The sequence below is a fragment of the Ursus americanus genome, chromosome 9, assembly GCF_024610735.1.
Source record: "Ursus americanus isolate L20-20 chromosome 9, mUrsAme1.1.p, whole genome shotgun sequence".
NCBI lineage: Eukaryota > Metazoa > Chordata > Mammalia > Carnivora > Ursidae > Ursus > Ursus americanus.
The window spans coordinates 27,251,462-27,275,002 of record NC_142135.1 but is presented as its reverse complement, the minus strand read 5'-3'; the positions used below and the strand labels follow the sequence as shown (position 1 = coordinate 27,275,002).

The 23,541-nt window shown below is 35.5% G+C and overlaps 1 long non-coding RNA gene across 4 annotated transcripts in view; it reads left to right on the top strand.

Annotated features, from left to right (window-relative positions):
• The first annotated feature begins 11,214 nt into the window (after positions 1 to 11,214).
• LOC123797781 (uncharacterized) overlaps positions 11,215 to 23,541 on the top strand; it is a 108,485-nt gene continuing 96,158 nt past the window's right edge. For all 4 annotated transcript variants that reach the window (XR_015725750.1, XR_015725749.1, XR_015725748.1 and 1 more), the window contains exon 1: positions 11,215 to 11,476. This is a non-coding gene — a long non-coding RNA (uncharacterized LOC123797781). The remainder of the gene's footprint in view (positions 11,477 to 23,541) is intronic.

The window sequence follows — 23,541 nt, the reverse complement described above, 5'->3', positions numbered from 1 at the left end:
ATTTATTATGGAACTGCTCCTAGGAGAAATGTTGTAAAGGAAAAGAAGGCCAAGAAAGAGGAGGAAGCCAAGCAAAACTGTAATTTTAGGCAAAAGTCCCATATAGGAGAGCTTCACCCTGACCCCATTGGGAACTCTGAAACATTAAGTCTATGTCTCAGTAGTTTAAACTGGGAAAGGAAGGAAGGAAGGAAAGGAGGAAGGAAGGAAGGAAGGAAGGAAGGAAGGAAGGAAGGAAGGAAGGTAGGAGGGGAGGAAGGAAGGAAAAAGAAAGAAAAGAAGAAAAGAAAGGGGAGAAAGAAAGAAAAGAAACATTTTTAATATCTGTAGTCCAATAGTGATGTTTCATCTTTTATTACTGATTTTTAGTAATTTGTATCTTTTCTCTTATTTTCTTGGACAGTCTAACAAAGGGTTTGTCAATTTTGTTGATATTTTCAAAGAAACCAATTTTATTTCATTGATCTTTTTCTTTTGTTTTCTATTTTCTAGTTCACTTATCTCCCCTGTAGTTTTTATTATTTCCTTATTATTCTTCATGCTGTGGGTTTAGTTGGATTATTGGAGAGAAGGTGTGTTGATCTACTCACTCCATTATGCCAGAAATGAATGTCTAGTTAAAGCAGAGAGGCATCATTTCAGACCTCATTAATCAGAATCTCTGGAGGGGCTTCCACTGAGCGTTTACTTCATAAAATGCCCGTGCTGAATCTAATGCCCACCAAGACTGAGATACAATTATATTCGGCAGTATGAATTTGGTTAAGTCTGTGTTCAGAAGCAATTACATTCATATTCCTGACATAAGATAATCAAGCTTAAATGATAACCTAGGTGAGGAATCAACAAATTTATATATATTTCATATATATATGAAACTTTCAAAATGACAAATATTATTATCATATCAGTTTTCTAGAACACTCTTCTGAAAACATTCACATGTGAAGTCAAATTGTAATGAAAAGCTTGTTTGACATGAGTAGGTAATTAGGACAGAGAAAGCTAAGTAATTGATTGATGGTTAATTTGATTAGGCTTTGAGAGCTTGCTATCTCCTTTTCCCCTTGATGATCACACCTGACATAGTAGATTCAAATATCCAAAGCAATCAGGCACTCTTCAACGGACAGTATTAGAAACATATTGACAGCTCTTTCTCTTTGGTTTCACCTATTCTAGATTTCCTTCAGATCTTTAATTAACAAGGTTGATTTAAATGCAAGATTAGTTTTAGTTACATGATTGGATTTGCTCATATACAGTCTTCACAGCCATATATCTAAAATCTCCTCCGTTATAGGCTATTTCTGTGTGGAGCTTCATTATTAAGAGGGGGTGACATACTATCAAATGATATCAAGACTAGAATAAAGAACAGCTTCATTACGGATGTTTTAGCAGCACTCTAGATAAATGGCGAGAGATGATTATAGCATTACTTTTTCAACATTGAATAAGGACCAAAATCATCTTGATGTTACAGTTTTAGACCTGACAGAAGACTTTAGTGTAACCTTATAAATACTATTAAGTTACTATAAAAGAGAGAAAGAATGAGACTTGTGTAACCTTCTAGGTATTTGTCTTTAGTCTCCACTCAGATCAAAGTTCTCTACCTGGCCTTTAGGCTGTCGAAGGTAGCATTTGCGTTGATAAGCTCTCAACTAGTCATGGAAGTAGGTACATATTCCACACGATTATTTGGACAGTTTTAGCACAGTAGACCCCCATTCCTTTGCCTTTGTTTTCCTTGTGTTTCACCGCAAGAGATTTGGGCCTGACTTCTTAGATAAATGGCTCCATCCCTGTCTTAGTTCAGGCTGCTGTAACAAATACCATAGACTAGGTGGTTTATAAACAACAGAAATTTATTTCTCATAGTTCTGGAAGCTGGGAGGTGCTGTCACATTTAGTGTCTAGGGGGTGCCTAGTTTCTGGTTCATAGGTGGTTGTCTTTTCACTGTGTCGTCACATGGCAGAAGGTGCAAGTAAGTGAATCTCTGGGATCACTAATCCCATCCATGAGGTCTCTACCCTCATGAGCTAATCACCCCCCAAAGACCCCATCTCCAAAAATCATGGCACTAGGGATTAGATTTCAACACATGAATGCGAGGGGGCACAGACATCTAGTGTATAACAATTCTTGACTTCACTTTGCATATGTAGACACCAGAATGCTCCTGTGACACCTGCTGATTCTGCTGAGAATCTAAGAGAGAACAAAATGATTGCATTTGCACCGGAAAGGACAACTAACACTTATTTTTATTTTTAAGCAAGAAATCCTTAGAAGCAGTGGAATTCAGTGTGTTCGTGAAAAATAATTGTCATGTTTGTTGTAGTAAAAAGTCTACAATAGGGCTGTTTTCACACGGGAGCAGATTTATTTATACAGGATTTCCCGCTAGCAAAGCAAGTTTGCTTCAACTAAATTACACAGAGACAATGCTTAAGAGACTCCAGAGAGAGCAATCCCAACTCAGTAATTCCCAAGCAGCTTTCCCTATGGTGATTCATAGTCTATACCCTAGCAGTTTTTCACTCAGCTTGATTGTTGCTAAGCAACAAATAGGGGATAGGGGTTAAGCTTCTAGAATCACTTACACATTAATTATAAGTGAGTAACATTAGAATAATGCAAGTTTTAATAATGAAGGGTATTACATACGTTGTCACAGTATGCCTTTTTTCCTACCCAAGAGAAGAAAGACCTGTGTGTTACTTGTCATGGCAAAGTGACATTTCATTAGCATTTGGAGGTACCAAGGGAGTAGGTTTTAAGAGAAACAATTAGGTGTTTTAAAGCTATCTTTTCCTTTCTCAAAGGTTTTCTTTCCTAATTGCTATTGACTTTGCATTCTTTGAACTACTGAAGCTAACAATAGCATAAGTAGGTGTTAAGTTTCCTAGTTAGGAAGTTGCTGAAGTGTTTTGATGATTGCATGATTGCCAAAGACTTTCAAATGCAAGGGAATTAAAGACCATTAAATGCAAGGAATTTAAAGACCAATTTTTTTGTTCCCTACATTTAGAGATCTTGATCAGAATTTTATTTTCCCACCAGGAAAAAGCAATATTCTACAATCATAGTGCATCTCCACTCACATTTCTCAAAGTGCTTGCACTGCTATCTACAGTCACTCTCTTTTGTGAAGTTTTATTTCTATATGACTCTCTTTTCTTTCTAAATGAAAAACTCTGGGACATGTATTAGCTTAAGCAAATAACCTTTTTGTCCTATGGTAGCATGCCAATATTTGGCCATTCAGATAGACTATGGAAAACCTGAAATGTTGTCAGCAGTGAGCTGCCACCAGATGTATTTACTCAGACTGGAAAAGCCATTGTAGTTGTGCAGTGTAGGCGTCTCAATCGGCAAAACTTGGGTATGAATGATTTTAGCTACACCGTAGTCTATCAACTAAAGCCATTTACGAGAACTGCCAAATTAAAAATGCTTTCGACCCTCACATATATAAAAATTCTTTGAGAAAAGTGCACATTACTGTGAAAAATGAAATTCAGATAAACACAAGTCTGATTTCAAGCTTGGGCACTTGGTACTGGCATAACCGTGACTCAGTGCTTCACTGTTTCTTCGTCTTGGTTTCCTCACAAATGAAGTGGGGAAGGAGGGTGTTAACCTAACTCAGGGATAATTGTGTGACTGCAGAGATGACTCTTCCTGTCAGCCACACCCACTCTTATTTCTCTGCTACATTTTCATCTTTGTTGGCCAATGTGCTCTTTTGATTTTCCACTGTTGTATGTACGCTGTCACATGGATTTATCGCTGGGATACAGGAGGCAACACTCCTTCTATCAGATGCTATCAGATAACAACATTTTGCTATTCCTGTATGAAATGAATATAAAAAGTGCAGTGATCAGTCACTGACAAACACCGAGAGAAGTGATGTGATTGGCCGCACGTCTGCGCCTCTATTATTTCTGTAGTCATTTGGGGGCTGAGGACGTAGCAGTGAAGTCTGTATTTTGTGGGTTTACTCACGGTAACTCTCACCCTGACTCCTACTGTAACTGAAATTTGAACCATTTTATTGTGACACTGGTGCTGTTTCACTAGACATTGGTATCCGGAAGTTACGTGCGTCACAGCAGTGAGCAGCGAGGGCTGCTTGTGTATGTGGGTGTACCTATCTTCCTTCCTCCCTGAGAGATCATGGACTTTGTCTATTTTATTCTCTGCTGCCTGCCTGGCACTCAGAGCAATGCTAAATACCTAATGATATCTGAAATTGATAAAAGACGATGAATGCTGTCACATGTCTACAGTCTTATCAGAGAGCCTGGAATACGTAACAGTTCCTCACTAAATGCTGGGTTTCTTAGTGTTTACTTAATGCCTCCAGTTTTAAGAGGTAGATTTGTCAAAATGAATTACGCACTCACTGTGCTCAAGCGTATATTTGGCACAGTATAATGTTGTGAAGGAAGTTAGAATTTATTTCCCTGAAATAGTCTGATGGTACAGCTTAAGGCTTTGTGCTTTACTGTCATGGAGATCTAAATTTGACTCTTGGCTTTGCTGCTTCACCCTAGGTTGAGTTATTTCAACACTCCAGGTGTCAGTTTCTTTATCTACATAAGGACAGCTACTATGTCTATTCACCTAAGTAAAGTATGTGAGGCCCAAGAAAGATTATAAATGCAAAGTGTTTAGCCCAGTACCTGGCACTTAGTACGCACACAAATTATTTTAGCTTTAGTTTATGAGTTTCTGACCTAATAAGGAAGAACAAAATTTAAACACAAAAGATATAATGAATTTAAAAATGTAGATGACGAGAATACACTACAAATATATCCAACTGTGACCACATGCTATATTTTAAAATTCAAATGTAATTTCCCCCAAGTGTAATTGACTTTTTTTTGGAGAGTAAAATCTGAAATTGAGCAAATTCCATGTCCTTTTCTTAGAGGAAACCACTGTAGATGTTCACGAAGCAGGAGTCTATAAATGTCTATGGAGAGATCAGAGCTGTGGAAAATTATATTGAGAACTAAAGGCAAATGTAAGATTATTCTGAAATCAAAACAAGTTAAAATGATTCAGTGTTTTAATTAGGGTTTAAAATATGGCAAGTTGCTTAGTATCTAGTGTCTCAGTTCCTTCATTTATAAAATGTGGGTGATAAAAATTCTGATCTCATTGAGTGGTATGAGGGTCAAATGAGAAAACACATTTAAATTATTTATCATAAATCCTGGACATAGGATGAAATTTAATGACCTTTGTATTCCTTTGTCCATATTAAATTAATCTTAATCCCTGACAATTCTTTCCTTATTATGCATTTTACTTCCGCGTTTTCATTGCTTTTTTTTTTTATTTTGCATTTTCTTTTTCATTAATGCTATTTCCCTACTAGTCACATGCTCATTACAAGATTAATATAATAATCCTCCTTTGGTTTCCCTGTCCTCAATTGCTCCTTCATTTACCCCTTTCCTGCAGTTTTTAATCATTCTCTCTTGTACACAAGAAAAATCCAAACTTCCAGCCACCAATTATAGTTCTTACAAACATTTCAATTAATTTTCCCTATATTCGTCCTGTTTTCAGTCAAATAAGTCTCCTTATTATTTCTCTATTATACTCCACAATAATTTGTTTGGCCACCATGGATGAACAGGAAAGTTCTCTGTATTCCATCTTCAGTTGATTGGCAGCTACCTCTTGAAGGGCGTTCTGAGGCTGCCCCTAAACTCAGGAAGAGGAGAAAGCCACAGTTCACTAGTGATGTGGCCTATGGGCTCAAGAGTGGGGACAGGATGAGCATCAGAGATATTTGTCATTTCTGACTTTTATCATTCCCCTGACAAGACATCCTTACATGCCTTTTCTCTGCTTCTCTAAGTTCTAACTTTTTCAGAGATTCAGCTCAAATCGCACCTCTTCTATAATTATCCCATCTATCCTAGCCCACAGTAATCACTGCCTCTCACATAGGACTTACAACCTGAATCTTTTCTTTGTCATTAACATATGCTACTTGTATGTTTACGACCTATAGATCTTGTGACGTCAACTATATTGTACTTCTTTTCAGACAGAGAATTCCGTGTGCATTGATTATCCATGGTTTTCAATAGTCAATAATAGCAATACCTTACATTTTTTATTATTTTGTCTTTTTACATACTAAACCCATTAAGATTTAATTCTTCATGGCCTTACCAGAATCATGTATTAATAATTTGAATATTTACTGGTTTTTGTAGAAAGTTTATACTCACCAACTTTATTTTCATGTCAGATGCTATTCAATTCATAGTTATAGACTTGGAAAAATCTAGGTAGTGTGTCTTATAATTCAGCACATTTTTATGAGTCCACACTGACAGTGACAATTTAGTTAAATTAACTATTAGAACAAATATTAAGCATATATATATACACAGCAATTATGGATTCCAAATTAGAGAAAAGGGAATGTAGTATTACTCCTTGAGTATTAAAAATATAGGGGAAGGGTTTTGATTTTAGGATAAATTATGATATTAACTTAGAGCCATTCCACTTCACCTTCTCAGATCTTCCTTTGTTCTTGAACTCCTCAAAGCGGTCTAGAGATTAAAGTTTTGGGATTATTCAGACAAGAGTTTAAACCTAATTGCAATACTTCCTAATAGCTTGATCTTGGACAAGATACTTAATTCATTTGAGCTTTAGTTTCCTTGCAGTAATTTGAGATTAATAATCTTATTTTAGAGATTATTGAGTGGAGAAATGCAGTAAAGTCTCTTGTATATAATTATGATTCAGTAAATGGTAAAGAATATGTTGTGTTTGACACTTGTACCCGTATCTTTTATTGATTTATGAAGGATGCATTCATCATTTTCATTATTATTTGAATTTTAACATACTAACATATTTCAATGACTGGAAATACAACATCCTTTATCCTGGAACATAGATCAAAATTCTAAATAAAACATTAGTAATTGACTCTAATAGTGTTTTATAGTAATTCTATAATATGACCATTTCTTTAATAAGATAACAAGGATGATTTAACTTTTTAAAATCTATTAATAAAATATTTATACTTAGATCAGTGTATTTTTATATTATTTATAATTTATATAAACATACATTTTTATAGTCATTTATATTTATTAGATTATTTATTTATACTTATTTAATTACTGCATAACAAATCACTCCAAATCCTAGTGGCTAAACAACTATTATTTCTCTTGAGTCTGTGAGTCAGCTAGGCAGTGCTCCTGTTCTGGTCCAGGCTTGGCTGACATTGACTAGCCTCAGTCATGCTTCTGTGGTAAGGTAGCAGTTGATAACCTTATTTACTCAATGGGTAGGTGGCTGGCTTGGGGTTTAGGCAAAATTCATCATTCGTCAGCCGAGCCCAGACTTGCTTACCTCATAGTGGTCAGATTTCAAGAGATAGCAGGGAAATATGCAAGTTCTTTGAGACCTAGGCTCAGAATTGAAAAATAGCACTTTTGTCACAGTCTACTAGACACAGTAAGGCATATGGACAGTAGAAATTCAAAGGATAAAGAAATCAATTTCTCTTACTGGCAGGAGTTACAAATGCATGTTTTAAAGAGGTGTACCTACAGGGAAAGGTGGAGAATTATGGAGGTTTTTGTAATATGTCACAATATTAATACAGTAAAGGGGAAAATAACAATAGAACATATCAGTTGTTCTCCTGAGAGGCCATTATATTCAACAAACATGGCAAAAACTTTATGTAAAAGAGAAGTAGAAGAACATTGCCTTAACTCGATAAAGAATATCTTTAGAAACCTAAAGATGTCTTTTCTATAGTCAATACTTGGATTAGTTTCCTAGGGTTAATCCCAACAAAATAACACAAATTAGGTGGCTTAAAACAGCAGAAATTTATTGTCACAGCTCTGGAAGCTAGAAGTCTGAATTCAAGCTGTCTGCAGGACAGGATTCTACTGGAGACTTTGAAAGAGAATGGGTCCATGATTTTCTTCTAGCTTTTGGGGGTTGCCTGCTGTCTTTGCCATCCCTTGGCTATTTCACTACAATCTCTGCCTCCGTCTTAACATGTTTTTCCCCAAGTCTCTATCAGTGTGTCTCCTCCTCTTTGTATGATAGTAGATGCCTAGAGGATGAAGGGCCTACCCTATTCCTGTTTCACCTCATCTTAACTAATTACGTCTGCAGCCGTCTGCAGCCATCCTATTTCCAAATGAAGTCACATCCTAAGGTTCCAGGAAGGACATGAATTCATGTGGACACCATCCAATCCAGTATATTACTGTAGTGGGATATAGATATATACCATTCAACTACTTTTCTGAAAATTTATGTCAATTTTAGATGAGATAAAGAAATAAGATAAAGAAACGGATTTGGATAGGAGATCAGTTATTCCTACTAATTGCTAATAGGATTGTCTATCAGGAAATGTCAGTAGATTCAGTTATAAATCATTACAATTAAGAAGATAGTTTAGTGGAATGGTTGAATTCTAGACAAAATGGTGAAACAAAAATAGTAAGAAAATATAGTGGGGGGAAAAGACACTACTCATAAAGAGGCATCAAAATATAAAGAAAGTAAATGTGCAGGTCATATATGAGGAAACGTAAAATATCTCATAAAGATAAAAGCCTTGTATAAATAGTGTGAAAGAACATTTTCTAAGTAGAAAGCTTAAATATTATAAGGATATTAACTATATTCATATAATATGTAATACTAACTGTAATATCCATCTGGAATAATTGTAAATAAAGCTCCAAAAAATTGAAAACAAGGAACAATTAGGTGGGACCTGCTTTAACTGGTCTCTAAAATTATTTTAAATTTCTGGAGATAAACAGGGTGCTGATTCAAGAAAAAACATGTAGCTCAATGAAACAAAATAACAGGTTTAGAAACAGGACTGAGGACTTGTGGAAGTTTTGAAATGATATGTGTCATTTCAAATTAGTGGGAAATACTTCCTTTTCAATAGATGGCATAATTGGTTATTAATTTTGGTAAACATAAATTAAGGCCCTTTAGTTCATAATGGTACAGATTTTAACAATATGAAACAAAAACACTAGGATAAAAGCTGTTTGTATTCCCTCGATGTAGGTCATCTTCAGGCAGCCTCTAACCCTAGAAATAATAAATTACTGTCAGATTTGACCACATAAAACATTTGAAAGGTCTTTACAGAGAAAAACATCATAAATAAATGTAAAAGACAAATGATAGTATAAAGGAAAATCTTAGCAAAACATTTAATAGACTGACTTTCTTTAAATCAGTAAGTAAAAGACACACAGCCTAATAGAAAAATAGGAAAGATGTATGAATGGGTAATCCATAGAAAAAGAAAAGGAAATGGCCAATAATATGCTACAAAAAATGCTCAAAAATCACTGTTAATCAGAAGGTTTGAATTGATGAGATTTTTTTAAGCCATTAGTTTGATAAAATTTGAAAGACTGAAAACATTTATGTTAATTTATGTTAATAAGGGCCTAGGAAGCAGCCATTCTCAGATACATAAAAATACAATACCTTATGGTTAAAAGCTAGATTGCCTGGGTTCAAATCTCAGTTGTGCCACTATGGGACCTTCGTCAGAGTCAGTTGTCTCATCTGAAAAGGAACACTACTGCTGCTGCTGCTGCTACTGCATAGCTATCTGATGGGGATGAGGGGCAATCAGGTTATTATATGTAAAAATTGCCTGGCACACCACAAATATTGAATAGATGTTGGCTGTAAACGTCATTCCATATTTGAAGAGATATGTAGTGTACTATTTTGGAGGGTCAGTTTCTGTGTGTGTGTGTGTGTGTGTGTGTGTGGTGTACACAAAGTACAATACTCATGAAAATGGATTCGATAACGTGTGTGTACTAACATAAGTAGCTCACAATTTAATTATACATAAAAAGTGTACATTCGTACATTAAAATTGGATGACTACAGGTATATCATGATCTTATTTTAGTAGAAAAAGGAAAAAAAACTTATTTTTATATGCATATAGAGACATGTATAATCAGAGAAGATTTCCATAAGCGCCTAGCATAGTGCTGGCAGGATACCTGGTGACTCTCTCAGAGCTCCAATCATAAAATCCAGGGGAAGTTTTGGAGGGGCCATATGAATGCCCGACTTCCAGCCAAGCACCGTGACTGGAAGGGTTAGATGCTCTCATTGGCTCACTGTGGGCCAAGTATTCAGGCCTCTGTATAGAAAATGGGAGATCCTCATGGCAAGAGTGGAAAAGAATAATTCCTCAAAATTGGGGGAACTATACCCGAAAAATGGTGAAATGGTTTTAGGAAGTTTAAAAAAAAACCCATAACTACCACATTTCCAACTATTTTACATATTTCTCATTGCACCCCCCTATCATACACATTGCAGTCATTGCTCACAAACCCACACACATGCACACACAACATTATTACCACCTTTCTTTTTTCAGTTAACAATAAATGGCTCTATCTATTTAATTATGAGAGTAACCCATACTCATTAGGGCCTATTTACTGTGAGTTTTTTGTGGCTTATTGGTAAGTTATGAAGTTGATCTGGAACTATCCCAGATTTGAATTAAAGAGTTTGAGTTTCTTTTTTTCTTTTTTTAAAGATTTATTTATTTATTCGACAGAGATAGAGACAGCCAGTGAGAAAAGGAACACAAGCAGGGGGAGTGGGAGAGGAAGAAGCAGGCTCATAGAGGAGGAGCCTGATGTGGGGCTCGATCCCATAACGCCGGGATCACACCCTGAGCCGAAGGCAGACGCTCAACCGCTGTGCCACCCAGGTGCCCCAAGAGTTTGAGTTTCTGCTATAACTGAAAACGCCTTTTTTTTTTTTCTGGTGAGAGAGATGGATAAATATCAAGCAGAAGATGGAGTGATTTTTATGGATACGATTTCATTGTTCAGTCAAGTCACATCAGAATGAGGCTTATAAAATGACCTTTGAGACATTTGTTACCTCAAGGTTATAATTGACAATGATATCTTATCATAAGGAGAAGACATTTTTATAATCCTTCCTTCTACTTCTCTTTTTGCTAAAAAAGCTAACAAAAGCTAGACATGAGGCAGAAAAGAATCCACGTGTATCCAGTTGGATTTGTTAATGATTTCGTGACCTTACACCAAGAGTCTGTAAACTATTGCCCTCGGGCCAAATCTAGCCAGTGTTTTTACCGTAGAAGATTTCATTGGCATCCAGCCAACCGTATTTATGTAGGTCCTCTCCGCGGCTGCTTTTGTGCTACCCTGGCAAAAGTGCTACACATGTGTCCCTACACATGTGACAGGGACCTGGAGGTCCTCAGAAGCTAAAATCACTACTATCTGGCACTTTACAAAAAAGTTTGCCAACCTATTCCTTACACACTCACCCCAACATAGCCAGCAATTCAAACAGCTTCCTTGCCTTCTGCTGAGACCGTCCGTGTATATTCCGGTAATTATACTATTTGTTTTGAAATGGGTACTTTTCAGTTAATTTATTTAAAATTATACTTGATTTCCTCTACATGGGATTTTAAAAATGCCTCTTAACAATTTCTTATTTCTAATTTAGCTTTTCCTCTCTTCTTTCAGGAAATTTAATGCCTACAGAGCCTCAATTACATTAAGTGGTTTATATTGGTTTTGAATTTGTTATAATTTGTAAAATTGCAAGCAGGCATTGAAACCAAGAGTAGATTAATGGAATTGTGATCACAGAAGGTATTGGTACAAAGTAGCACAAACTATTTATTTATTACTTGTTGCAAAACTTTCTAAAAGTCTTGTTTGCAAAGTGTTTTACCCTTGGCACAAAACTTTCGGGTATTTTATCATGTTTAATTCCCGTAAGAGTATGAGATATAGAGATAATATTATTTCCATTTTATAGATAACAAACCAGCCTAGAGAAACTAGTTGAATTGCTCTAGGTCATATAACTAGAGAGAAGGAATTAATCTCATACCTTTTGATTGACTTACACTTCCATTGCATATATACTTTGCTACAGTTTCAGTCTATCTATGTTCTATCATCTCTTTATTTACATGAAATTTAGCTACGTCACGTAAAGCAGATAAACTTAACTGCAGAGACTGTTTTATTTAGGCCTCGTGGATTCCACTGGATAGCTTAGAGCACTACTTTGAATACAGCAAATCACTGCTTTGAACTCAGTAAAATTTTTGAATATTATGTTATTATAATTTGAATATTATGTTAACAAGCTAAGTTTAATCATAGGATTGGGTGGAAAATATAATTATGAATCTATGGCTTTGTCTCACTAAGTTACAAACTTCTTGAGCTACCTGTTTAGATGATGTCCCTTGCTTTCTATTGTCTAAGCATCTTCACCTTTCTTATTGTAAAAAACATCTTTCTTGTTGTTGGGAAAACACCCTACTCTGTATTGCAGAAACCTCTGAGGGAGTCCATTGTAGCTGCGTAGGCCAGCTTGCTACCTGGGCTTGTCCAAATAGAGCAGAGATCTTTAATCTAAATTGCATGTGCTCCTGGGAGCTATTTGAAAGCTGGGGTAGCCTGCTTCAGGTAACTTCTACGCTAACAAAATAGTGGCAGAGTTATCTCTGGATTGTTTTAGTGTAATAGAAGTTTTCTTGAGTTGGGAATTTTAATATGAAAAATGGCCTCTCTAAAACAACTCTGTGCAAGCTTCTATCTTCCTCATGCTCTAGTCTCTCCCTTTGGCAACTTCCCCACTGCACTGTAAGCTTCAGCAAGGGAGGGACCATGTCTGGCTTTTTTCCCATTGCTATGCTCTCTGCACCTAGCTCAGCGCTTGGCATGCTGTTAAAGGAGGAGTGATTAATAGCTAGAAGGACTGGAGGAGCAGACTGAGAGGGATTGTGCACACGTGAGAAGACAGCGTCTATGAAGGCAGAGAGTAATAAAAGAACACACTGCAGTTAGGTCACTGAAAGACGCTTTATAGAATAAGACAACTTGGAGGAGAAGGTTAAGGGGTGAGAAAGGAGATCATGAAGAACTTCATGGAGCTAAGCAAAAGAACGGCTGCTTTATTATGGACCCTTTAGTGAAATATTGAAAAATCTCTACTTAAGGATTTAACTCGGTAGGTTTTGGAAAGCTTATGGGGGTAAAAATGAGGAGGATAGATTGAATGGAGCCAAGACTGGGAACAACGACCATTAGATGTTGTTGTGGTAGCTGGGGGCCCTTGAACTAAAACAGAGGAAGTAGAAATAAATAAGAGAAGAACAATTCAAGAAAATTACAGAAATCATCATCCAAAAATCATGTCTCTTTGTTAGATGCAAAAGAGTGATGAAATGAAGGAATTTAGATTTACAGGAAGCATTCAAAGATCATGTTTGGAAAGAAAGAATTGAGTTTTAAAACCTTGCTTTGAGGTATTTGTGAAAAATCTAAGTGAAAATATCCAGTTAACTTTAAGGACGTGGGACCCAGTATTCATTCATTCAGGTCGTCAGTCACTGTTTTGTGTGTGTGTGTGTGTGTGTGTGTGTGTGTAAGACACTGTTATAAGTACCAAGGGTTCAGTGGTAAAGAGAGCAAATCTTTGCTCTCATGAAGCTTAAAATCTAGGGTTTGTATCCAGACAGCAGGTTATTCTAAGCAGGGTGGTCAGAGAATGCCTCTGAGGTGATATTGAAACACAGACCTTCAAAATGAGAATGAATCTTGTCACATTAGCTAAGGGAGGAGAAAATTTAAAATGGTGGCAAGTTGTCAGCATTGTCAAAACCCACAGAGTGCAATAGAATAAGGATATAAAAATGTCCATCTGGATCTAGCTACCTGGAGGCAATTGGTGACCTAAATGAGACTAGTTTAAGTAGGTACAGGGACAGGGGTTAGATTGAAAAAGGAAGGCATGGATAGGCATAAAGAAATACAGAGTTAGCACAAGATAATTTTTAAAGAAAAGCTTGGTTGTGAAGTGGCAGAGAGAAGTAGCCTCAGGATCTGGGGAGTGCCAGGGGGGACATTTGTAAATTTTCTGTTATGTTTTTTTTCATCAATCTACAGAATGAGTACATTTTATGTAACCCTCATTAGAAGATAAAAATTAGCTCATTGAGAAAATGATATATTATTAGAGGTGGGTAGTAATATTTTTTCTTAGTCCATTACTTTCGTGGTAGAACAAAGCGGACAAACCTGGGAGCTGTAGGTAAACTATCTGTATGCTGTATGATATAAAAGTCAAAATCCAGTCACTAATAGATTACAACAGAATGACTTGGAGCTAATGGTATTTTTTAAAGCATTTCTAAATTTCAGGGATGGGTCATTTTCCTTTCTTCATTGTTTTCGTAAGATGAGAGCAATTTTTAAAACTTTCCTCCGGGGAATGATTAAAATATTTGCTCTTTCTGATTCAACATTATCACGGAAGCAAGTCTTGGTAAAGAATGCTACACTTTCAGTAATAAACATGCAGATACACCTCTAAAAAAAAAAAAAAGCTGGAAAACTAAGCACATTTGGTCTAATAATCTTAGTCCCATCATGTTATTTTCTTTCCGAATGTATAAGCAATTCTCATTGCACCAAGTAGCACTTAAAATATATTGTCAAATGATGACAACAACCATTATTTTTCTTCTCTTTTCAGTGATTGTTCCTTTATTTTATCAGGCAGTGATGCCATTTCTGATTTTTAAAGTAAGACTTTCTAGCTACTTTTTTGAAAAAGCTTTTATCAAGAAAGCCTCTGGCGCTGAAAATTAAATGTCTCCAGGAATGTTTTTGTGCCATTAGGATGTGAACTAATGATGAGCTCTCAGATTGGGTCTATACCTAGAAACAGCTCAGGAGACCCCAGATTTTAATTGACTGCAGCAAGTAAGATAGGGCTGTGCTTAAGATGTTAGGCGACTGTCAGGTCTCAAACAAATCGTTGAGCATTTTTCATAACCAATTAATAGATGACACCTTAAATAACATGGCCGTGCTATTCTTTATTAAAAGAAAGTAGGGCAGAGTTGCTAAACGAAAAAAATGCTAAGAATATCTGCAACTCTGACAATTAGATTTCTATTCAGAGTTCTCTGCAATTGAGGTAACAGAGGTGACCCTAAGATTTTCCAGAGACTTCCTTCACAATCTAAACCTTTCCCACCACAAGAATAATGCCAATATTATGTGTATAGAAAGTTACTGAAAATATTTCTGAAATGATGATAGTTTATCTGGTGGATAACAAATACACCTGGGCTTGCTTTTTGATCTGTGCAACCATTACTAATTTCATTACAGACTAAACCATTCCTTTTTTTTTTTTTTTAAGATTTTATTTATTTATTTGAGAGAGAGCAAGAGCACGCACAAGCAGGGGGGAGCCGCAGGCAGAGGGAGAGGAAGAAAACAGGCTCCCTGATGAGCAGGAAGCCTGACCCAGGGCTGGATCCCAGCAGCCTGGGATCAGGACCTGAACTGAAGGCAGACGCTTAACTGACTTGAGACACCCAGGTGCCCCCAGACTAAACCGTTCTTTCAACTGTGTATTAGGAGTCTCTGAGCTCACATCACAGCTTTTCCAAGGAAACAGGAGTCTGTGAATTATTCTTTCACTACTGTTTGTGTAAAAGGGAACAAAGGGCATGTAAATAGCTGTATTTATTCAATACCATAAATGCAGATCCCATTATTACTAGCAGACTTCTTATTTTCTCTCTTCTAAAAGGTTATTTCAATACTGGCTGTTTCCAACTCAGAAGAGATTCCTTATGGCAAGAAAATTATAATTGGCCATCAGGTATTGAAGCTCCCACAAGTCCCACTTATTAGAACTTGTACAGTCTGCTCATGTTACTAATTGTGATAAAATTGAATTAAGGGAGAAATAAAATTTAGGATAAAGAAGGAGGAAGAATAAATTATTTGATTTGATTTTCCTACTTCCAAGATTGGTATTAAGCAAGATTTTCCAACAGCTTGCCAAGCTATACCCATATCCTCTCGTTCTCTCCAGCTTCATGGTATATCATTGTCTCAGTCTTGAAATTTCTCAAGAAGGGGGAAGAATGAAATTCTTATGAAATTACCAGTTGGCAAAAATCAATGGAGAAAGTTAGGGGCACTTAGGGTAAAAGTGGAGAAAGGAATAAAGGCCATTCTTAGGGAACTCCCAATATCTATATAGTGGGAATTAAAAGACTCACACAGACATTTTTTCTATTTTAGAACAATTAGATTATTCAACTATAAAATATGATTGCAAAGCCTACTACACAAAGTATCTGGGAAAAATACCCTGCATGGGTTTGAGAATTAATATTCAATAACTATTGCCTCTCTTCCATGAAAAAAATAATTGCAGATTTCTAGCAAGATTATATAAGCATTAAAAGAGCATATAGGAAGATACGCTATTATTATTATCATTATTACTCCCTTCTCTACTTTCACCCTAAGTGCCCCTAACTTTCTCCATTGATCTCCATATGTGAAAAATGCAAAGAAGATTCTTGGAAAATTTATAGAAGAATCTTTATGAAGTCATTCATGGAAGTTTCCATAAACATTACATACACGATAAGTGTCAACATCTTTACAGTGGGGATTAAAAAATTCACACAACGCGTTACGATATTTAAGATCAATTATATTAACTGCGCTAGTACGAAGCTGAGCCAAATGGGATCCAGCATTTGACCAATTCGCAATGCTCTATCTGCCTTCATGAGCATGGTAGGGTCGAGCACTCCTGCTATTGGTACTTTATTTTAATTCAGTTTTATTTGACAAATATCTTTAAGCACTGGATTTGGGGATGTCCTCCCTGAAATTCATCTGTTGAAGCCCAAATCCCCAGATGATTGTGTGGGAGGTAGGGCCGTTAGGAGGTCATTAGGTTCAGATGAAGTCATGAGGGTGGAGCCGCCATACAGCAAGAAAGCCGTCTTCTGCAAGCCAGGAAGAGGGGCCCCCGCAGAACCCAACCATGCCCCTCCACCTCAAATTTCCCAGCCTCCAGAACTATGAAAAATAAATGTGTATTGTTGAAGTCACCCAGTCTATGATATTTTGCTACAGCAACCTGAGCTGCCTAAGGCAAGTACCTATTTTATGCCACGCAATTTGCTAGGCATGTACTTTGCAAAATGAGTAGGATAGGATCCTCGCCCTGAAAAGTTTCACTGTGTTTTTGAATACAACTTGAGTGGTATGAAATAAGCGTTGAAACATCGGAGTGGTGACATCAGTTACATTTACACACTAACTTGAAAGAAATCAGATTTTATATTTACTGGGAAATATCTAAATCTTGCACTAAATCTAGCGACATGTTTTTCTGTTTCTCAGTATGTGTATTAAACTGTGCCAGTCTTTTGATTTCATGGTCTGAAAGAGCTGAATACATGCGAAGAGACTACAGTCTACTGGTGTCTAAACAAGGAAACTTATTTTCCTTATACTGATATGAATGGAATATATTTTATCTTGGTACAGGCAGAATCCTAAAAGAACTGACACTCTTCAATAAAATGTTTCAAATCTTGAGATTCTTACTGTAATTTTGGAGACAGGAAGAAAGCACAAGATAAAAGAAAAAGATGAAAAGTTAGAGAATGTAGTCCAGAAAATATTATTGTATTACCCGAGAAACCTGTTATAAATTAGTTAAGTCTATGAAATTAGGGATTTGACTTGTATTTAATCTCTTTCTTAGGACTTCATATTGAGAGCCCAGGTAAAACATTATCTATGACTGAGAAATGTCTTCTTGTATCTTAAAGTAATACATATTTAGAGGAACCAAAATGCCTTATTATACTTTCAACCCCCCCCCAAAAAAACACCTAAAAGAATTTTTTAAAACAGGACTTTGTGTATATGCCTCAAGAAAATGATGATAAATGATTCCTATGCTCTGTGTGTTTTCCATTGTTTTTACCTCTCCATGGTTTTGCTTGTTGTTTCCTTTTATAACATCTATACTTGGGTTTTATGTCAATTTCTTTCTAATTATCAATTATCTTCAAACATAGCAAATTTTTATGAAAAATATTGTGGGGTGCACGTGGAGTAGGAGTCTCCAAAGTACATTAGTTGGCTCGAATCCCTCTTACCTAATTTGTGTTTTCTTCCTATGGGGCTTATCTTCCCATCCACCTTCAAATCCCCCACCCCACCAAGCTTTCATTTAAATTCCAGTTAGTTAACATACAGTGTACTATTAGTTTCAGGTGTACTACAAAGTGATTCAACACCCATACATCACCCTGTGCTCACCACAAGTGCACTCCTTAATCCCCATCACCTATTTTGCCCATTCCCCCACCCACCCCTGCTCTGGAAACCATCAATTTGTTCTCCACCAAGTTTTTGATGTGCCTCACCTTCTAAGCTCGAAATGTAGTTTCATTCTTTTGTCAGTGTTTCTATTGTTTTCAGTCGTGTCCAACTAAGACAGTCTCCTCTTACCTTGTAAAACTTATTTTTATAGCTAAAGAATCATTGGAGGCAACTTTTAGAACTATGATGATTTGGGGAAAAATTCCAATACTATAGGTCTTAGGATTTATGTGACAGCTTTCAGCTTCCTTTTTTATTTTGACCCTATTTGTACAGGATTATTTATTAATTAATTTATTTATTTATTTATTTAATTTATTTATTAGAAAGAGAGAGTGTGAGTTGGGGGGGGGGCAGAGGGAGAAGGAGAGAAAGAATCCCAAGCAGGCTCCATGCTCATACAGAGCCCAATGCAGGACTCCATCTCACAACCCTGAGATTATGACCTGAGCTGACATCAAGAGTAGGACACTAGCTGGCTGAGCCACCCAGGTGCCCCTGTACTGGTTATGTCCATTCTGGTTTGTTGATTGTGATTTTAACTCTTGTTTAATTGAGCATAAAGTTTTATGTCAATTTCTTTGGTAAAACTTTAAAATCATTCGAAGATAAGGAAGACAGTAAAATTGTATTTATTCCAATTGGTCACCTCTTCTGTCCATGTTAAATAAAATGTAATGTGGCCAACTATACAGGAAAATATGCTTGGCTGTTGAAAATGCAAATTGCTGCAAACTTTAATAGAGGAATTTGGATATAGATCAAAATCCTTAAAAACGATTTTAGCCTTTGGTCCTGAAAATTGGCTGCTAGACATGGATCAAAGGACATAAAATGTCTCCTAACATTCATTCATCATGTATTTGTATTGCTATGGGTTTGTTGTATAAAGTGACAATTTGGAAACCCCCTAAATATCTAGGAGCAATGATATGGAGATTTCATTGTGAGTATGGATAGTGTTCACGTTGCATTGTCCTGATGAAAAAGTTTAAAATCACTGATCCCACTTCTGTAAGAAAATACATATACTTCATTTTATATATATATATGGAAAAATAGATAACAAAATGTTAATAATAAAGAGATTATGGTGATTTTATTATTTGTATTGTATATGGTACATTTTCCACAGTAAACTTTCAATGTTATTTTAAAATAAGAGAAAAGATTTGCAAGATTTTCTGACTACCAATAACTTTATTTTTTTCTTAAAAATTCAGTTCTTAGAATGTACTTAGCTTTTTAAAGTTCAAATATTTACTTGCTAAAATAATAAGGAAAATAATACAAGGAAGCTTTGTTATGTGATTTAGTTCTTAACACAAATTTTTCCTCTCTATTGAAAATGAGCTGAATAACCAGTGACCACTATCTCCAGTAACATAATATCTTTTAAAATGCTTTTCAACATAATGCTAATGTAGATTGAAATACAACATAAATTCAAAAATTCATCTACCAGACTGTCAACCACCTTATACAGAGCATAAAAACAGATCTGATTGTTAGATACACTATTATTTAAGCTTACCTGCTTAGTTTTGTTTGTTTTTCTTCTAGAATCCTTTGCACATATTAGATTCTTCCAAACCACAATGTGTGTTACATTACCAATAAAAGTATATTTTAACCACAGTAATGGTTCACTGACACATAATAACTGTTGTTTGAATGAATACATGAATATGAGATGATTTAAAAAAATAACAATAATTTTTTAAAAGATTTTATTTATTTAATTTATTTGAGAGCGGGAGAGAGCAGGGGGAGGGGCAAAGGGAGAGGGTGAGAGAGAATCTCAAGCAGGCTTCCTGCTGAGCATGAACCAGGTGCGGGGCTTGATCTCACGACCCTGAAATCATGACCTTCCTGAGACAAAACCAAGAGTTGGACACTTAACTGACTGAGCCACTCACATGCTCCAATAATAATTTTTGCTAGTTCTTTTCCCTTTTACCAGTTCGTTTTTGAAATAGTAATCCCTTCCAGTATAATTCCACTACATTAAACCCTCTCTTGTTACTCACAGCCTTTGTTCTCTGTTCCTACAAAATCTTCTTTTTAAGGTACTGATCTCTCTATGCCGGTTTCATAGTTTTATTTTACCAGGTATATCTGAATAAATACAAATAAACATTTATAGAATGAAAGCCAAGGGTTGTGATGTGTCTGTTAAAGTTCAAGCTACTGAAAAATGTGAGAACAGTCCAAATATTTATGCATGTAACCTGGATAGCCTTTATACTTAACAAACTTATGAGCCTTGCTTAGGAAAAATCACTGCATTTCTAGGTTTGTTTCCTGACGCAGTCACTGTTTCTGTGAGGTCCCTGACATGGGACTACTGATTAGTTCTTGTTTTTTGAAACTTAACTTGTTTTCTGAAACTTAAGACATCTTTATTCCCTTTGCTACTTGCTTCCATAGCTTATTCATTGTTGCTGCCTATGGTTGGAATTGTTCATTCTACATCCCGGCAAGAACAGAAGCACAGATTCCTTTCAGAGGTTGGGAAATGAAAAAAGGGAGTCTTTAGCAGAGGGGTTGATATTACTAGTGGAACAGTTCTTCGGTTTCACACACGACACTTTCCTTCCTAGAATATTCCATCCACTTCTTTATGTAGAGGTCCTGGGTTTGAGATTATAAAGAACAGCTGATGAGTAACTGTTTCTATATCTGCAAACACGCTGTGACAGTCAAAAGTCTTGGCTTGATCTCTGTACACAGAGGATCTCTAGGGTAGGGACCAAGATGTGTTTATATCCATACATATTTACACCCACACAGATATGTATACATTGTAATTCTTTAAAGTGATTCAGAGATAAAGAAGATGGTAAAATTGTGTTTAATCTATTTCAACTGATCACATTTTCTTTCATGTTAATATGTAATTTTGTCAACTGTACAGGAAAATATGCTTGGCTGTTGAAAATGCAAATTGCTGCAACTTTTAATATAAGAATCTGGATATAGATCAAAATCAAGTGGAATTTATTCCACATATGCAAGCCTGGTTCACATTCAAAAATCATTTAATGTTTCAACAGGCTATAAAAGTAAAATCACAGAATCATATAAATAGATGCATAAAATGCATTTGAAAAAATCAAATACCCATTCATGTTAAAACCCTCAGTAAACCAGGAATAGAAGGTAATTTCTTTAATTTGATAAAGACTGTCTACAAAAAACCTATAACTAATATCATACTTAATGGTGAGAAGCCTAAAGCTTTCCCACTAAGATGTGTAAGAACAGGTCTGGAGGACAGAAAACAAGTATTTTAAATGCATTGCCGACCTCGTGTTTACTACATAAATTTACCAATTTGCTACATATTTTATTGATATTCGTATAGCCTAGGCTTAGAAATACCAGTGATTTAATACTAACTACCTTGTGAGATAACTTATTCCTAATTTCTGTTTTTAAGCTGATCTGAGATCCTCCATGTAATGTCCATCTGTGATTCTAAACTCTCTTGTTTGGAGGAAGGTTGGACAAAGTCTGGCAGTTTCTCAAAAAAGTTAAACATATACATCTCATATGACCCAGACATTTTATACATATATCTCCAAGATTTTATATATATACATATACATATATGTGTATATATAATTATTATATATAAAATATATATAATACATATTATATATATGTGTGTGTATCCAAGAGAAATGAAAATAGTATTTAAAATAATGTATATTTAAAATTTAAAATAATGTATATTTTCAAAGGCTTACAAAGACTACAACCCAAATATCTATCAACAAAATACAGTGAATGGCTATGCAACTGAACAGTACTTAACAATGAAAAGGAATTCTTTATTGCTACATGCTGCAATTAGTATCCTCAGAATAATTTTTTTTTCTGAGTGACATAATCCAGTCCAAAACTATATGATTTCATATATATAAGATTCTAGAAAGGGCAAACTAATCTATAGTGACAGGAGTGGCTTGATTGTTGTCTGTGTGGGATGGGAGAGGTGGCAAAGGGCTGGAGCAGAGATTACAGAAGGGCTGCAGGAGATTTTGATGACTACAGATATGTTCACTACCTTGATTTTGGTGATGATTTCGTGGATATTTACACATGCCAAAACCTATCAGTTATATACTTCTAATATATGCAGTTTACTATATGTCAATTATACCTCGTAAAGCTATCAAAAATACTCTGGATATCCAGAGTAGTACTTGACAGCTGTAATTTAGATATTCATGGCACATCATGAAAAAAGTTGAAGACAAACAATTAACATGTATAACTTTATTACTTCTGGAATGCAAATTTGTGGAACCACAATTATAAAAAGTAATATTTTCCTCTGCTCAGATATTTGCAAAAATGGAGGTAATGTATCAAAAATGTAATCAATTTGGTCACAAGCTTAATCCTGTGAATGTGTCTTTATATATCTTTTAAAAATATTGTCTAATTAAATGCATGTGTATGACTTAGAGAGTTTAGTATGCTGTTTTTTTATGGACGCTAAAGAAATTGTAATTGGCATAATGTAATGGCAAAACATTTATTAATATTACAGATATAATATGTGCCAGGCACTTTCTCTTCAGCAGCTTATGATCCAATTTGAATATGGGATTTACATTAAAAAAAAATCACTCTTCTGTGTTGAGAATGGGATTAAGTATTAGAATTGCAATCTAGTAGAAACGAGACACCTCCCCACCTCCCTGCCCCCATTAATAGATCAGTATTCCAGGTAAGAAAAAGGTGTTTTAGCATAGTTAGCAGTAAGGTGTAAGTGAAATAGATAAATATACGATATACTTTGGGAGGAGAATTAAGAGGACTTGCTGACGTAATCCTCAATCTAATGTCTGTCTGTGGTTCCTAACTCAGTCCTTTGGAACACACTAATATTTGATGAGTTCAGACAGATTCTAATTTGTTTTGAAACCTAAATAGCAATTTCTACATATAGTGGATTTCTTTAACTCGGGGGACATTAGCCAGCTTTTATCTTTTAAATGTAATATAATATGACTACAGATAGTGATGTTTTATAACGTTTCTATTTTGATATTAATGAATGAAATGAAAGCAATATCACAGTAGCTCACGAGAAAATATACTACTACCTAAGAAAAAGTGTTATTTCAGTTGTGAACCAAATTTATTTTACCAGTAGATGCCAGTCTCAGCTCACAAAACACACTCAAGTAATTG